The following is a 16,946-nucleotide window of genomic DNA, read 5'->3' as shown; positions in this document are numbered from 1 at the left end:
ATTATTACAGTACCATAAATGGAATAATTCCTCAGGATTTAACTGTGTATGTTCTAGGGGAAGAAAATTGATTTGATAAATGGAAACTGATCAGCAGACATTCAATTTAGACAGCGTGCTTTTTCAAGCAACAGTGCCTGTAGCTTAGTGTTGAGAGAGAATTGTTGGACCAATACACGTTTTATTGGACAGGCTGACTACTTACAAGTTTACACTGGGGATTAACGAAGAACTGTGATTGGAGTTCTCAAACTGAGATTCATTCTGTTCTTAGCTGAATTGCTTAAGGATATGTGTGGGTTTGAGGAAGACTGAAACTGCGTTTCTGTACCAGAAAGTACTTATGTAGGTTACATTAAAAGATCTGTTTTGTAATGTGATTATTAAAGCATACTAAGCTTGTCCAAAGGGAAAGTTAAAATAGTACATGTGGACTTGGAACCGTTGGGAGAGCAGTATTTTTGTCCCTAGTAAAGAGGAGGAATCAAAGTAGTAAACAGTAATAAAGTGAATTATTAGTTTCATAGGCCAGAGCAACTCAGAAAAGTGGTAGAGTGAATAAAGAAAGGAATACCCAGTGAAAGAAGAGACTGGAACATGAGCTGTCATGTATGTGAGAGCACGATTGGCCCCTCAGTAGGAATTGATAACCCTGTAGCCTTCACTGAATCGTACCTTCAATAGGTAATGAGTGTAATCAAATGTACAATCGAAGAACTGTGTGAGGAGGAGACCTCTGCCAGGGAACCTTCAGAAATGCAGGGACAATCTAATGCTGATAATTGTGTGAGTACTTCAGGAAAGCTATCCTTACCCTTTCAGTATTGTTGGCTTCCAAGAGATTTTCGTTGTCACTTGCTGCTACATTTACCTTTCAGAATTGAGATGGATGGGGAAGAGTGTTAAGAGTTGGGTCTCAAACAGCAGGAAGTTGATGGAAATGTGCTTCTGTAGACACTAGTTTTCACTGCAAACCCCAAATTCTTTCCTAACAGATGCCCATTGCTTTCCCTCCTCTAACAAATATCAGGAAAGTTTGGATGTAATTTTGTTTTCTTTAGATACATTTTGGTTTTGTTTATTTAAACAGTATGATCTTCTGATAATCTAGAGTGAAACATCGCCTTAGGTGAGCCCAGAATTTATTTGAGGAAGTGTTTCTAGGACAGTCCTGTGAACTGATCACATAGCTGCTTCAAGTTTCTTTAAGAAGTCTGTTGTAAGAATATTGTTTGCTCTATCACTATAAACAAGTACAAATTTATAGATCGTTACGGGTACCAACTCCACACTTAATTTTTCCTCTGGAAGCTCCTGCTGTAATATTGAACATGTTCGTAATGCAGTCTGCTCAACATAGTTGAGTAGAAATCTCATTTAGTTTCAACTACCCATTACCTCAAATTGACCTAGCTTTGTTTAGACTTGAACAACATTTCTGTAACTGGTTGTAATTAAGCTTATAGGAAGTAATTAATTACCAGCAAGTTAACAGAGAAAGTATACTGTAAAAACACAAGTTTAATGAAATGGCTCGATGGTTTTTACCTATTGTTTAATCCTGTCTGCAGAAGTAGGAGGAGTGTGTATCAGTGAGAAACAAGCTCCAGTGAAGTATGGTGTTACAGTTCACTTTGAGGACAAAATTATCTTCGTATTTTCGTCCCTCTTTTGTCTTTGATGTGAAAGACATGCAATATGCAGGCAAGGTATTTATTGCTCTTTTTACTGAATTGCTGTGCTGTCTTTACTGTAAATAAAGATTTGGTTTTCTGACCATCTTTAGTCTGGCTGTTGAGTGACATAACTAGTGTTTCACCTCTTACAACATCTGTAGTCTGTGGGTTGAGATCTGTTATGCTCAGCAGCAATTTTTGTTCATTGTTTACTTCCTCTTGAAGATATTCTGTTAAATAGCGTGCAGATACTTTGGTAAGGATTTATAGATGCTAAGTAAGTAGCACTGCAGAATTTTTGTAGAAAAAAATGGAAGGAAACAGCCTTGAGTGTGTTTGCTACACTGGCACTGATTTGCTCCATAGACTAGGCTGCATTCAATTGCAGTATTTTTAAACTGGTAGTGAGAAAAGATAATTCAGCAGTGGAAAACTTTGATTCAAATTCCTGTTCAATGACAGGCATTTTGCAGAATTTTTAGGTGGAGTATTGCTGGTCTCTCTTGGGAACTATTCTTGTAAGAAATATGCATCCATTTGCTGGCGTGGTGGAGTCAAGTGAGGAGAAATGTCACCAGAGGGATGAGGTAACTAGTTCTACATTTTGCAACAGGAAATCATTGTTACATTATTTATGCCACTTGTAATAACCTCATCAAATAATAAGAGTCCCTGTTGCAGAGTGTCTCCTGAAACAGTTGTAGAGATGAGGGTAGGGGAGTTGGATCCTGTGATAAGGGGTGAGTGCCCTACCTTTGGTAAAAGGAGATTAGAAAAAATGAGGTTGTCTTTCCTTTTAGTAGTTACTTGAAGGTGAATGTTGGTTTCCTTTGTATTTCTTTCAAAAGATAAAGAATTAAATATTATGCTTTGGAGGGATGCTTGAAGGTTAAGTAGAATATTTTATGTTGGACAGATCTGGTTTTCTGAGGAGAGATTGGTCCCTTGATAGTGGAATTGAAACTTAATTTATATTGTCTTTTTTTGATGGTGTTTTTATTTGTTTGTTTTAGCTGTTAAACAAGTATGATCCTTAATTGTAAGTGTTCTTAAGGAAATTGTTAAATAGCAGTTATGTCAAAAAAAAAACCAACAGTATTTTTCCTTAATTCTAAGCAAGTCTTTGGCGCTTACCCCTTTTGCGGGCTCAGGCAATTTAGTGTAATTAATTGTAATAGCTGTATTTATCTTACGTGGTTTAGAGTTTACGCTCTAATATCATGATGTCCTTAATGCATATAGTTCAGGATTGTTTCCATTAAGATCAACTGTATGTAATTGTTTAAGCAGCTTTAAGCTGGCCTAAGCTGAAAATTGATATTCAAACCACAGCATCTCTGGCAAAAAAAAAACCTCAGAGTAATGATTTTGTAATCAATCAACAATCATTGTGTAAAGGCTGAGTCATTTGCTCTGGCATCTATAGGGCTGTCATAAACAATAAAACAATATGTGAAGAACAAGTGCAGAGGTGAATCACCGTGTAGCTCCCTCAAGGAAACATCTCCATCTCTGGATATTTGATAGCAGGGACTTGCCAAGAATTAATTCTTTATAATGGTGACCATGTATAATCCAGTAAGCAGTAACTACAGTAGTTAGAGAAGGTGATAGTCTGTTGGAAATTTGCTTTGTTCTTCTAGTGAGGCCTGTTCCTTCTAGAACAGGTTTGTTTTTACACAGGAAAAGAGTTTTGGTTCATACCCTACCTTAGACATGGGTCAAGGCCCTCTACACTAAGCGAGCTCTCATGGTGACGTTCAAAATTGTGTAAAACCGTAGCGAGATATACTAATGTTGGTAGTCAATGAAAAGTGGAGACGAGAATTGGAATTGCTGGCGTCAGAGTCCAGAACCTGGTTTGAATTCTTGCCTTGACAGTTATACTGCAGTGGAGTCTGCATCTAAGGGAAGCTCACACAAGAGGGAATTGATTCTTGCCCACTACATCTCCGCTATTTGCTTGGTTAAAGCCTGGAGGGCAGAAGTTTCCATAATGAGTTACAGATGAAGTTTTAGGACTAAACCAATGTTTCTTCTAACTGCCACTTAATTAATTTGTCTCCTAGAAATAGCATTTTCAAGGTGGGAAATAGCCATCTGTAGGTACACGTGAAATGGCATCTTTCTAGGACAGCATATAGTAGGAGTGTATTCTCAAAAAGAATAAAAGAAGAAAATAGTTATCAGTCAACTGGGTACTAGGGAACATATTATTGCCTGTTAGTTCAGTTGTATACTCTGAAGAAGTGAAATCAAAACCTGTGTGGTATTTTGAAGAAGTCCTCTGAAGATCTGTTGCGTTATCTTAGGTCCTCCCTGCTTCATTACACCATTGCATTGTCTGGAAAACACCGAGTAACTTGTTAATTACAACTGTTCTCCATTCAGGGAATGGGCATGTACAGAGGCTTTGTTGGGTTTTTTTTGAGGAGGGGTAGCAGTGGGAAGCAGCAGGTGCTTATTTGTAGAACATCTGAACGTGACAGAAACAGTTAATCTGGTCTTGACATCTGTATTACCAGGAGAGTCTTATACTGTGTGCAATGGACAGAAGTTTCAGACTGTGTCCACTTTATGAGGATCAGCTGACTTCACCCGATATGAAATGTGGGTTCAGCTGTTGATTGACACATCTCTAGTTCAGTCACCTCTTAGCTCGTATTCCTAGATTTCTTTTCATCTTTGGCCTTGTGTTTCACTGAACATGATATAATTCATATATACTAGATAAGCAAAATATTTGCCTTTATCCAAACACAGTGAGAGAAAAAGCTTTCCCTGTTCTAACAACATATGTTCTGAATAGATAAAACAGGGAACAGATGGGGAACTGCGAGAGGTGGCTGATACAGGAGAGGATAGTGCTGCCATCCAGAGGGACGTCAACAGGCTGGAGAAATTGACTGAGAGGAATGTCGTGAAGTTCAACAAGGGGAAGTGCAAAGCTCTGTACCTGGGGCAGAATAACCCCATACACCAGTACATGCTGGGGACCAATGGTCTGGAAAGTTGCTTTGAAGAAAAGTGCTCTGGGCATCCTGATGGACACCAATTTGAACATGAACCAGCGATGTGCTGTTGTGGCAAAGAAGGCTAATGGTATCCTGGGCTGCACCAGAAGAAGTAGTGCTAGCAGACGGAGGGGAGCTGATCCTTCTCCTCTACTCAGCATTGGTGAGGCCCAACCTGGAGTACTGCGTCCAGTTCTGGGCTCCCCAGTACAAGGGAGTTAAGGAACTACTGGAGAAAGTCCATCTGGCAAAGGGCTGCCAAGATGATTAAGGGACTGGAGCATGTTTCCTGTGAGAAAAGACTGAGAGAGCTGGGACTGTTCTGCCTGGAGAAGAGAAGGTGGGGTGGGCTGGAGGAATCCCATTAATGAGTTTAAATACATGAAGGGAGGGTGCAAAGATGATGGAGCCAGGCTCTACCCAATGGTGCCCGGTGACAGGACAAAAGACAGTGGGCACAAGCTGAAACACACGAGGCTCCATTAGAACATCAATAAATACATTTTTACTATGAAGGTAATGGGGCACTGGCACAGGTTGCCCAGAGGGGTTCTACAGTCTCCATGGGAATATTCAAACAACATCTAGGACGTAGTTGTGGGCAACCTGCTCTAGGTGACCCTGTTTGAGCAGGGGGGGTGGACAAGATGACTTCCAGAGTCAACAAGATGACCCCTCTTCCAACTTCAGCCATTCTGCGATTCTGTGAGAGAGCTAGAAAGGCATTTGTGTTTCAAAGTCATTGAGGTGGCTTCCTCAGATCCTTCGGCAGCAGGGTGGTGAGGAATGAAACCACAGTCATTTGGCTTAACTCTACTGCCCTCTGTGTGCTGTGTTGCCTCTCAGGTTTCTCTTTGTTTCCTTTTCTCATTTTCTGGATGTAAAGCAGAAAGCTTTACTATTACAATCTAGTTTCAAAAAATGGAATAAAGCTGAAATAAATGGTGGGAAGGAGAGCTAGAAATGCACTTTTAAAAAATCCTGAGACCCAGGTGCACAGCTGTGCTCTCAATGGCTTGAAAATTGTAAATTATTTTTATTGGTAGAAATCACTGCTTCTCTTGATCTTAATGCCTGCTGAATAGGAAGTAGATTGTCTTAAGCCGAATAAGTGTCACTGTGTTTTCTTTTAGGATTTATGTATTTTGAAAACATGTTTTAGTTGCTTAAGAGAACAGTCTTCTGTACTGAGGGACTTAGGTCGATGAAGAAATTGGTGCAGAAGACTTCTAACTCTAAGTATGGTTCTTAAATATTTTCAGGGAAGCTGGACCTGATGAGATTAATCCTAGGGCATTTAAAGAATTGGCTGTGTAGGGAAGAAAGTGTTATCTGGGGAAAAGCAAATATAGTACTTCAGGAGGGGGTAGGGAAAGGAGGAGCTGGCTAATTAAAGACCAGTCTGTTTGGCTTAAATATAGTAAGGAATAATTGGATAGACATGTCATAAGCACCTGCCAATTAGCAAGACTGGTTACTTAGTAAACAGATTTCTCAAGGGCAAATCATGACAAACCCATTTAATTTCCTTGTAAGGAAGTGTTACAGGTCAGGTGGTTAGGAGAGAAGCAGTAGATATTACATACCTTGACTTGACTAAAGTTTCTTGCACCGTATTCATGTAATGTTCGTGTAATGTAAAGTAGTCTACTGCCTGGTGGATGTAGAATTGGTCAGAAAAAAATTTTCAAAGAGTATGTGTAATTGGCCAAGTGTCAGAACACAGTAATGTATCAAGAAGGGCTCATCAATATCCTATGTCTCATATTAATCAGTATTTTTATTAGTAACTTGGACAGTAGAATGCAGAGTACTGCCTGAATCTGCCAGCCCTGCCAGAGTGAGAAGGAACACAAGAGCATGGGGAGACAGGCCCAGAACTCAAAACGATCTTGGGAAATGGGGTTCAATGGGGACAAGACCAGGGTAGTGCACTTCAGCAGGATGAATCAGCTGCATAAATAAAGCAAGGAAACATTTGGCTAAATGGTGTTTCTCTGTAAAGGGATTTAGGATTTATAGAGAATCACGACTAGTAGTGAGCCATTAACATGATAAGATGGCCAGGTTGGATGGGGTTTTGAGCAACCTGGTCTAGTCAAAGGCATCACTGCCCACAGCAGGGGGGTTGGACCTAGATTATCTTTAAGGTCTCTTGCAACCGAAACCATTCTATGATAGTTAACACCATATTAATGTGCCTGTAATGCTTTTGAAATAATCTCACTGCCTTACTTGGCATTGGTGAGGCCTCTATTAGAAAACACTTTCCAGTTTTATTTTTTAGACAGCTGTGGTCGCAGCAAAGACAGCGTCAGAAGAGAAACAGCAGGTCCAGAAAACGTGGCTGAGCAAGAAGAAAGTAACAAAGAGGAGCTAGAGCTGTTTAGCCTAAGAAGAGAAAGAAGGTGTAATAAATCTTAAAATATACAGAATGCTGTTTCAAGAAGAAAAGGAGTAATCTATTATCTGTTTATAGCAGATGGAGCAAGTATGGAGCCTAAATTATAGCATGAGGCCCGTATAAGCTTCTAAAGGCTGTAGTTTCTCCATTGTAAGAAGTCTTTAAAACTTGCATTTAAGATTAGATTGATGATACTGGTCTGTCTTGTATACCTGTGGAACATACTTGCTGCAGGAAGATGTACTCAGTCATTTTGTGGCGATTTCACCTCTATAATTCTGCCCTCGTTCTTCAGTCTTACATTTTGTACTGTGCTTGTTGCTGATTGTGCTGACAGAGAAAGTGTATGGTGCTCTGTGTGTTTTGTTATTGAATACTAATACTCCTAAAAGAATGATGAAGAATAGCCTAGAAGAAGTTTAAGCATCTATCCAATCAAAACTGTCTTTAGTGGTGAAAGTAGAAATTGCAGTATCATTTTCTCATGAATGTGCGGGACAAAGGTATACTCCAGACAATGTATTTTAATGTAGCTAGACTGGGTTCCTCTGGCGCCTGCAAAATTCAGGGGGAGAGCCAATATATCCTGCCTCTTCCTGGGGCTCTTCTTGCATTGAGAAATATAATTCAGAAAGCTAAGTGAAAATCAGATTTGCTGATAAAGATTTGGCTTGAAATCTGTTCAACTCATCCAAAATCCCCTAAAATTAGTGAAACTTCAGTTCATGGATGTAATCCAAGGCCCAAGTCAATCTGTGATGGGAGTTTTGTCTGTTCTAACTTCCAATACAAAGTAGATGCAATTAAAATAGTGTGGAGTAAATTCCTGATGTTAATTTTTCCTATAATAATTATTCATACATTTGACTCAGTCCTACAGCAGAAGATGAAAGACAGTGCTCTAAAATAGAACCTTTTTTTTTTTTTTTTCATTTTGAATTAACAACATCCTGATACTGGAAGTGTTTGTGATGGCATTCCCAGAAGCTCCTGATAAGGATTCATCAGCTTAAGGCAACAACAGGTTTCACTACAGACTCATCTTGATCAGGCTGAAACCTTACAAAGCTAAACAAGCAAGCCTGCAGACTTTAAAAAAGAAGAATCACTTTATCAAATGTGGTTTGGGGAACTCAAATTTTATAACATTATGCTTATATCTATTCAGTACTCAAAGTAAAGGCAGGAAAGTCAGATGACTTCAGCTTTACTGTGAAGGAGGAGATGAAAACAGAATTGACAAGAAAAATCATCTTCCTCAAAAATCTTATATGCATGTAAATACGCTGATAACAGCAAAGAGGTCATAATTGTAGTAGTTGTGTCCATTCTAACTGTTCTCCAGCTATTTATAACCATTACAGTTTTGAAACTTCCCATTTTTTAGAGTTGAGATTGTCCATGGGTGATCTATACTGGAAGGAGGATTTTCTTTGTGGAATTAAATGAAGAAGTTTTCAGTTGCATTTAAACACCCTCATATACTTCCTGACTCGAGAGATGACTGGTTTTGATTCATCTAGATTGGATCTTAAAATTGTGCAGTAAACATTATCTGTTCCCTCCTGCTTTCTCTTCTCCCTCAAAAACAGCTCCAAGAAACTATATGTAGACTTGTCTGGTCCGTGTTGTAAGCCAGTAAAGGTCACGTTTGAAAAACAGCTTAGGAGAACTGCGATAAGTGAAAGAAGAGAACAACAGCTTCTTCCTAGTTCCCGTTGCAAAAATACTTCCGTTCTCTTTAGAAACTGAGCAGTGATCACTGGATTAAATTAAAAAGCAAGGACTTGTGTACTTAATTTTAAAAGCATTTATACCCATTTCTGTTAGCAAAGCTGGGAATTTACTTCAGATTCCACACACAGATGTGTTTTTCTCCATCTATTGTAATAAAAAGCAAGGAAGAGGGATGCAAATGTGTGTTTTTTAAGAAGACAGAATGACAGGACTTACAAAGTTAGGCCAGTATATCCTTAGTAAGACTGCAATGGCACATTCACCATCAGCAGGTTTAAGTTAGTGTTTCCTGCCTTCCAGTTTACAGTCTGTTTCTGTCTTCCCACCCTTCTTACAGAGGGAAAGATTTGTGAGGTAAATTGGATTGGGAAACTCTATATGGTTAAAGCTAACCTTTGCTTTCTCCTTCAAACTTCCACCACCTTCAGTTCTGTGTTTGTTTCAGCCGGTTACATCCCTTGGGTTTCACTGTATTGGGCAAACATAAGTGATTGGGTGTGACAGGAATGGAAACAAGACTGATGGCAAGGGGTAGAATCACCTCCTTTAGCAGCACTGCCACTTCAGACTGTCTTGAAGTGTTCTTGAAGCTCGGCTTTCAATTAAATGCACAAACTATCAACTTCTGGCAGTCATGGCTCAAGTCTTCAGACTCTTTGCATGCCCTTTTTACTCCCCATGTGTTTTTTAACAGTACCTGTAGCTTGTGGAAGTAATACTTTTTTTTTTTTAAGGCATGCTTACGCTAATAATTTGAGTTAACTGCAGAACTAAGTTAGATGTTAGTAGAGATTAAGCAAGTATATCCTCATGCTTGTATGGCTGTAGGTCATGTGTCAGAATCCAGTGCCACTTGTATTGACCAGCATGTGCAACAGGTAGCTCCTTTGATGTCAATGGGCTTCTCGCATGTAGTGCTATTCGGTGCAAGGATTGCAGGAACAGTCCCTGGGATATAGCTGGAAGCTTAAGTCAAGAAAAAGGTCACACCACTTTTGATTTGACATGGCGACGGGGTTTCATTATGCATCATGAATACAACTTTTGTATACTGCCTGTAAAAAGTATTTTAAAGATTTAGCTTAGAACACAGACTTAGGATTCTGAAGCTTATATTGATATTGCATGTAATAGCAAAGGAATTAGATCTGAGATCATAAGGTGTTTCTTTAAAAGACTGTGGTGTGTCATATCCATGTAATAGAGGTTAACATTAGCTCTAGCGCTAGCCTGTCTGAATATTAGAATGTTTAATTGTAAGTTTCTTTCGGAGTATGGAATATTACTGTTGCTTTTTGTCTTAGAGATGCTTAACTAAAGAACCATAGATGTCACATGCTAACTTAAAAGCTCAGAGTTCATCTCAAAGGCAGTATTGACTGCTCGAAACTGTTCACTTGTCATGCAGTATCCATGCTGTATAGCTGTGGTGAAGAGAGTTCACCTAACTATGAACTGCATTTGGAAAATGTATGTACTGAGAAGGCGTTTTATGCAGATTTTGTCAGTCTCTTTTGATGGAATTTGCCTCTTAAGCGGAGGAGCAGGGAAAAAGGTAAGATGAGGCATCCTGAAGAGGGAGAATTCCATACCGATCTGGGCACAGCAGTTAGCAGGTGAAACCAAATGCAGGTAAATGTGTTGAGTGGATTATCACACGTCCTTACTTTATTTTCTGTTTCTGATCAGCACCTCTTCTATTCCAGTGGTGACTATCTGTTTCAGATATTTTTTCTTTATTAGACTTGCCCTACATACACTTTCAGAAAGTAATTTTGTCCTCTAGAATAAGTCTTCCTTTTTTTTTTTTAATGACTACTATAACATACTGCTTAGTATTTTATAGGGCTTAGGGAAGATACAAAGGCAGATTTTCAGTAATTGTATGGCTACAAACAACCTCAGAGTAACAAGAGGGGGAAGTGGCTTAGTGTTAACTTTCCCCTTTCATGGACTTTTACTGTAAACAGATTGGACAGCTGGGGAGATTGATATGCTACGATTTGAAGGAAATGCATGTTTGTGTTTCATGAAACGGTGGCCCTTTCAGCCTTGTATTGCCTGTATGATAACAGCTCCTACTCCTCAGAGATTAGTCAGAAAAATTTCTGCTCTTTTCCCCTATTCCTCAAAGTTTAGGTCAAACTAATTAGGCTAAAATGCTCATTTCTTGTTATTTAAATCCTCAGTTTAACTATCTCATCTTTTGACAAATAGGTATAATTAGTTCTCTTGTATAATTTATTAACTTCCCTATTAAGTTGTATACAGATTAGTGAGGCATCAGGCATGCTGGCAGAACAAGCTTCCCATTAGAAGGTGATAGATGGGTTTGTTGTATTTGATAAACAGGCTTTGTCGTATTTTCAAATGAAACTAGAAGGAGCTGTTTTGTTTAAATCCTGTCATATCGTAAGTCTGATCAGTATTGAACTAGATTCTGTCTTGTGCATTGCCATGATAGCTTTGCAAAAACAGGAGGAGATTTAATGATATTAATAACATATAAAAAGAAAATTTTGAGACTTCTTAAGAAGGGTATTAAAAAAGGGTTCGAACAGAAGCAGAAGTGAAATTTTGATCCTTGTCTGACTTCTCATGGTGCGCTTGAAAAATTCCTCAGAAAGTTTGTGTTCTCTGAGGACACTAAGAGGTGCCAACCCGTGGTATGACTTCTGCTGATACTGCCTCTTACTCTTTGGTTGTGTTGGGCAAAGGTAGGCATTCAAGGTATATCGAAACGTAACTATGGTGTTGGCAGCAGTTACAGCACTGCCATTTTCTGTAAAATCTCCTAGCAGATGGCATGGCTCTTAAATTTCCACAAAGAATTTAGTGAATATTCAAAACATGTCCATAGGTTGGGACATACCTGGGGTATGTCCAGAGGGATGGGTCTGGCTATGGTCAAACATATGTAAAGGGAAGTGAACTTCTGACAAGAGTTAAAAAAGCACATGTCCAGAATCCTGATCCTGTGCCATGGCTGGATTTGCTTCGGAGTGCGCTTTCTCTGTACAGCTTTACACACAAAGTAATACTGCAGGGTATAATGATAGAACGGGGCTCACTTGATGTATATATACTGTTATTAAATAATCTCCTTAACAGTTTGTGTTTAGAATTGTCAATATTGCGTTGTCATCACAGAAATAGATAGTGTTCATGTTCCTCACCAAGAGCAAACTTTTGTGTTACTGATATTTCTTAAATCAGCTGTTTCCTTTCAAATGAACAGTAACTGGTCCAAATACGCCATTCAACTAAGCACTGTAAATTCAGACAAATCCAGACAAATTCAATCAAAATAAACATATTTTGGTTTTAGAGAATTGGGCCCAATGTCTCTGTTCCATCAGTGCTTGTGCTGAACTTTCTTATTCTGCTCCTTTTTTCATATTTTTTAATTTCTCAAGCGAGAGCCTAATCTGCTTTGCCAAGTTGAAATGAGCACCTCTAACCCCCTGTCAAAAGCACCGTAATCTAAAATGCTTAGAGAAGTTACTAGATTTTAGTTGCCAATGCTAACACTTTTCTCTAAAGTTGTTTTGTTTTAGAGGGAGAAGGCACAGTTGTTGGGTCAGACTGTTCATTCTTTTTTTTCTTTTTTTCAATCTATTAAAACCTGCCATGATTTCCAATCTTTTTTTGTCCTGCTACTGACTTATTGCACAGGAATGAATCTGGCTTCCTGAGATAATTTATCTTTCTTCTATTTCACGTGACTCTAACTTTGTCATAACTTTGTCATTTTCCTTCAAGGGTTTTATTTACTTCGGAGGTGTTTATACAGTAGGCAACTTTTTTTTTTTCTTTCATTCATATCCATCAGATTTGTTTTCATTGAGCCTACAAGAACAGCTTTTCCTTTGACCTTAAGGATGAAGGGTTACTATTTCAGCTAGTATTTCTGGTATAGCCTCTTCCCCTAGGAGTTTTTCTAAAGGCATGAGCTTATGGTATAACTGCCAACATTAAACCTCCAACTTGGAAGGACTGCTGAAAGTAAAGGACCTGTGGCTACTGCTTCTCCCCCCCCCCCCCCCCTTCAAAAGAAGAGGTAATAATAAAGGTTCTGCCTGTTTGACTACCTGCAGAAACCTAAAATATCTGTGAATCTGATCTGAGGTGCAAAAACTGAAGTGACTAATGAGCTGGGTGTGGTAGTGACTTGAGGTGATGTCATGAATGCTTGCTAGCATTTCATAGAAGCATCAAATGCTGTCCAACTTCTTACAGAGAGAGTAAAAATTTAGTAATTAGACCTTCATCTTCCATGTGACATGTACTAGACACTAAATACAGATTTTTACAAGACTTATCTGGATTATCAACTGGGAGTTAGTGTGGCACTAAGATACCAACAGATAGGAGTCATTTTTGCTGACACACAGAATCCATTACAGATGCAGGGAGAGATTTTTATCAAATGGGATATAGCAATGACTTTTGAACAGTCTGTCCTACTTGATAGTTCAAACTTCCCATTGCCATCTTCATTCATACCATGCCAATATTGCCAAACTTGAACATGACTTCTTTGTACTGCGGATGCTCCTGAAGAACATAGCCTCCAGGTGATAATCTTATGGTCTGCATGTCATTGTCTTACTAACAGACGTGGAATAGGACTCCTTTTCAAGTATAGTGTAGATAAAGCCCTGTTTTGGTTGTAGTTCCTCCATTTCTTAGTGGTTCTTTCTAGCATATGTGCTTTCTAGTATATGCTGTTTGGTTGCCATGGTAACACATATCTATCTACCTGATTGTTCTGTTGCTGTTTTGACTTCTGTTTTCTTATGCCTTGCCCATCATAGTCATATTCATTCACCTTAACAGCATAGAACTGATTTATTCTAGCATCTGATGTTCTCTTGCAGTATCTAAAGGCTCAGCGCTTTCTTGTTTATGTCATAGGATCCAGCTTGGGGTGTTCATCAGAAAGAAAGAGGAGTCCTTTATCATGGAATCATTAAGGTGGGAAAAGACGTCTAAGATCATCAAGTCCAATCATCAACCCAACAGCACCATGCCCACTAAACCGTTTCCCAAAGTGCCACATCTACATATTTTTTGAACACCACAAGGGCTGGTGACTCCAGCACTTCCCTGGGCAGGCTGTTCCAATGCTTGACCCACTCTTTCAGTAAAGAAATCTTTGCTAATATCCAATTTAAACCTCCCCTGGGGCAACTTGAGGCCATTTCTTCTTGTCCTGTCACATTTTACTTGGGAGAAGAGACCAACACCCACCTCACTACAACCTCCTTTCAGGTAGCTGTAGAGAGCAATAAGGGCTCCCTTCAGCCTCCTCTTCTCCAGACTAAACCACCCCAGTTCTCTCAGCTGCTTCTCGTAATACTTGTGCTCCAGACCCTTCACCAGCTTCGTTGCCCTTCCCTGGCCTCACTCCAGCAACTCAGTGTCCTCTTTGTAGTGAGGGGCCCAAACAGGGTTTTGTTTTTAATTAGTAGTTCTCTGGTAGACATTTATTCCCTAAATATATTTTGTGAAATATTTTCTCTTTTTCCGCCTTACAGAGACCAGGGGTTCAGGGACTTGATCTTACTGCTGGAAGCTCCTTTGAACCTTTCCTGTGTCTTAGCCCCTGGCAATAAGGTGGGCACAAAAGCACTCACCTGTACTGGAGGGCTAAGATGCTGAGGTAATAGAGACTATGTAAGTAGCACAAGTAACTAGAAACGGGTGGATTTAGATAGGATATTAGGATGAAGTTCCTTACCGTAAGGGCAGTAAAGCACTGGAACAGTTTGCTCAGAGCGGTGGTGGAGGCCCCATCCCTGGAGACATTCAAGATCAGCCTTGATAGGGCTCTGGGCAACCTGATTTAGCTACAGATGTCCCTGCTCACTGCAGGGGGGGTGGACGAGATGGCCTTTGGGGGTCCCTTCCCGCCCAGTGCATTCTATAATTCTATGACTGTAGTGCCATTGGTTTTGGGTTAGTTCAATTAGGTCCGGACTGTTAACTTCAGAAAATTTTAATCTTCATATCACGGAACATCTTTGCTTCACTGTGATTTCAGGGACAAATACTTTAGAGACTATGAGAGTTCTTGTATTTTAATGCTGGTGACAATGTATACATAAGGGTGAATTATAATCTGCAAAGAAGACATGAAACCATCAGTCTCCATTGTGAATGTAAAAAAAATTCTTCACCTGCTCCTAGCAGGAACTGCAGTCACTTTCAGAGGTGATTGACTTATGCTTGTTTTTTTTCATGGGTATTAACAGACTCTGGTGTTTTATGTTTCAGTGATCTTGGGAAATAAAATATTCAGGCATTAAGGTGAGGTTTCAGGGAAATTTGAATATCCCTTAAATGGGATGCCAATTACTGCAGTATGTCTCCATGGCAGTTTTTTTTTTTAATTACTGCAGGTATTTATTTTGGTTGTCTCCCTATTTATTTATTTAGGTGTGGCTTCGTTTCCACTGCTTCAGGCCAGCCTGATGTGCTCTAAATCATTAACCCTGTGCTCCAGGGAACTTACCCTTATGGCAGCATCTTTGATATTAGATTTGATCCCTTCCGGGCAGAATATAATTGACTGGATTTCTAGAGGGAGAGCTTGTTCCCTCAGTCTCTCACTGCTACATCAGGCCGTGATTGTTTCAGCAGTTGATTTAGAAGCAAAGTTTCTGCTGTTATACGATAGCAAAGGGAGAGCAGGCAGTGAATTAAAGGGCACAGGCTGTGCGTTGAAGCATAAGGTGATATGTTTCTTCATTTAGGGATGTATTTGCTTTAAGTGTGCTGTCACTTTATAAGTATTCATACCAATAAAAGCAGCATGAGATGGATGAATACAATTCTATAGCATTTGATTGTAGATTACAAGGAAACCTGGAATTCTGTCCATTGGAAGTCATGGAGGCAAACATTGTAGCAGTAAGGTAATAAGGTGATGTATCTTACCTTAAGCTTAAGTTTATTTAACTGTTGTGATTGTTGGCAGGTTCAACTTCTGAGGCAACTTAGAGAAGAAACAGAGGATGTTGATTATTTTTTTTTCATATTAGTCATGACTGTAGAACTGCTTTTTACCCAAGCAGCCCCTCTGAAGTCAATAGGGCTGTTTTATAGATGTTTACTTATTCAGGCACTTGATTGTCAGTCACCTCTTCCAGAATCACCGGTCTTCATTGTTAAAATGCAGAGGAGTGGTGATGAGAGCAGTGGTCATGGATATCCACACAGAACTTCCATGAAAGCTAAGAAGTTGTACCCTTAGTTTGGTATTCTTAGTAACCAAACCGAAATGCTCCCTCTTCTATGTGTTTCAGGATAAAGCAAGACTTAAATTAAAACCCAAAAGACCCAGAAAGTTCACATAAGGGTGAACTTATCAGTTTTTTTAAGTCAGATGTAACAATATGGGGAATGCCAGGTTTCATCTTTGTATTTCAGGATATGTGTTCCTGTTTACCCAAGTTTAGCTATATCATAGCCATTCTTCATGGCTCAGGAAGGCTCTGGATATCCGACATATTCAATGTTAGTCTTGTAGATATTAGTTTTTTTTACTGTGTATATATGTACAGGACAGAACTGTTCTTTGAAACAGTGAAAGTCCAGTATTGGAAAGGCTGATAGAAATGAGATACTGTCTGTGCTGCCCCTTTCAAGAAGCTGCAGGGTTTTTTGAGGTATAAATTGTTCTAGCAGTGTTCTTAAGTTTAAGGAGACTATTAGAACGGACACCATAACCCAAAAAACAAGCAAAGCATTAAATTGGCAGAATCTTCCAAAAAACCTTTGGATTACTCTTTTGTGTAATTATTCAGAAATTGCATAATAATTTACTTAATAGCTGCTTTCTGTAGGCATTGGACTGTAGAGTCATTGAAAGTCTTGATCTTGATAGTTTTAATGTTGGTTGGGGGGGCTGGTGGTGGTGGTTTTGAATTTTTTTTTTTTTTTTAAGTAAAGTACCTGTGCTAATCCAAACCTTTCTGGTAACTATTGTTCTTATTTCTAGGTGTTTCTTGATGTTAAACATTTTCCCTCAGAAACACTTTCAGTTCATGTCTTAAAGCCATTAGCCAATCAAAAATGTAATTGCTCTGACAGTGGTGGTGGACACATGTA

The sequence above is a fragment of the Leptosomus discolor genome, chromosome 10 (genome assembly GCF_034619465.1).
Source record: "Leptosomus discolor isolate bLepDis1 chromosome 10, bLepDis1.hap2, whole genome shotgun sequence".
Taxonomy (NCBI): Eukaryota; Metazoa; Chordata; class Aves; order Leptosomiformes; family Leptosomidae; genus Leptosomus; species Leptosomus discolor.
The sequence above is the reverse complement of the archived record's forward strand: the minus strand, read 5'-3'. Positions refer to the sequence as shown.